Source organism: Priapulus caudatus, unplaced genomic scaffold (genome assembly GCF_000485595.1).
Source record: "Priapulus caudatus unplaced genomic scaffold, Priapulus_caudatus-5.0.1 Scaffold398, whole genome shotgun sequence".
NCBI classification, from domain to species: domain Eukaryota; kingdom Metazoa; phylum Priapulida; class Priapulimorpha; order Priapulimorphida; family Priapulidae; genus Priapulus; species Priapulus caudatus.
In genome coordinates, this window is record NW_014577459.1 from 3,906 (window position 1) to 6,097 (window position 2,192).

The following is a 2,192-nucleotide window of genomic DNA, read 5'->3' on the forward strand; positions in this document are numbered from 1 at the left end:
CGACGACGACGACGAGAGAGAGAGAGAGAGAGAGAGAGAGAGAGAGCCCAACTGGAGAAGACGAAACCCTCGCAAATCGGAAACTGCTGGGAACTTTTGTGCTACATGTATAACACAGTTGGCACGACTATTTCCGTCCCGATGCTGCGCTATGCGTCCACTCGCATGTACGTACGTGCGTGCTGTGGTGGTGTTGGCGTTTTCGTCTGTGTCCGCAGTAATTGAGAAGGAATAGAGTAGGAGGAAGGTTAAGGAAGAAGATGAGATAGAAAGCGCGCGAGAGAGAGAGAGAGGGAAGAGAGATCAAGTGCGTGAACGAGCTAGGGCAAGAGAAAGCTCGAGAGGAAGATAGATACGTGTAGCAACGCTAGCTCGAAGGAAGGTTTTAGTGTACAAGTAGGCCATACGCGTGACGCCCATGCACGGCTGAGATGCCAACACTATAGTTAGAGCCTCCAGTTACATGACCTTGTACCCATTCATCGCATGTAACTTACCAACTTTCGAGCGGATCAAGTGCTGCACAGTCGATCGCCGATGGAAAGAGAATAGACGTTCCACTCGCCAACACGCCAAACACACACACACACACACACACACACACACACCACACACACACACACACACAACACACACACACACACATACACAACAAACTACAACACACACACACACACACACACACACACACACACAAACATACACACAACACACACACACACACAACACTACACACGACACACACACACACAACACACACACACATTTCTCTCTGTCTATCTCTCTCTCTCCCACTATCGCCGCTGTTTGAAAAATGTGGATGTATGGGGCCACCTAAGAATGCAAACATGACATGAGAAGGCGTGAATCCTTTTCCAGCCCACGTGTCTGGCTAGTATAATAGGTTCTGCTAACAGAAAGCGGGCACGATTGTACGAGAGAAGGTGAGGTGGTTCCTCCACTTTGAGACGTATGCATTGAGACTATGCATTAAAGAAGTTTGTTATTCGTGACACGATTTATCGTTGCTAGAACGTCCAGGGCCGTTATCATTTCAATCATTACTAATTCTTCACTTTTACTCGTATATTTTTTAAACTACACACACACACACACACACACATATATATATATATATATATATATATATATATAGACATATATATATATACTATATAGCAAAAGTGAGGCATGAAATAGAACTGCGCGCATATATAAATAGGCACGGTACATAAATACATTTTGTAGTTAATTACGTTCGCGTTAATACTGGCCAACACTCCCCTAATCACCATTATCATCAGCATATACGCCGAAACCCGGAAACGTCAGAGCTACGATTTTTCATCGCAAAAAATAAGCACGCAGAGGAAAAATATGGCGCCGATAGAAAAACGGCCTGATTTCTCCGCAACGCTTCCACGCTGGCTGCCTAGTCAGGCTTCCCAACCGCGTACATTGCTATATGTTGACATTCCCCGGTTAAAAATACTGCAAGATGGTTGCCACCTCGTTTTGTACGATGCTCGCTTTGTCACTCGCAGACTGAAAACTAGCCTCAAAACGTCCAACTCAGCACGTTACGGAGACGAAGCAGAGCCCGAGCGGCCTACATGGGCAGAGCGGGGGAGACTCTGCCACCCATCATTATAGGCAACAGTTAAAACGATTACCGCAGAAACTCGTGAATGACGTTACTGGAGCATCTTCTTCGGTTTACACGTCCGCACAGCGATTCCACGTCTATTTAACTGTAGCTGGTATGAGGCCGGGTAGGATAGCAGGAATGGTTGGGTGGCGGAACAGGAAGAGAGATGGCACCATTCCAATGGATAGTCAGCAGTAATCATTCTAACATGCTTCGCAAGCGTATTTTTTTTACGAATTTGAAAAAAACGAAAATGTTATGACTCGTTAACGAATCTCCTAGCATCTGTAAGCTTGCATCCTCGTATACAGTGATTTCTTCCGGTTGCATCTTCCTGCATGCTTGGTGGCTTTGACGTGTGCGGGAGCGTGCCTGTCGCGTCTGCTCATTCTAAGAAACACGCGCGCATTTTTTGCTGCTCGTTTTTGAATCTGACGTTAAAGAAACGGCGACCTATCGTTGCAGCGATCCGACCGATTCAGTAACATCAGTATTATTATCACCACGGTATGAAACGCGGAATATTTTGATTACGTTATCTGGA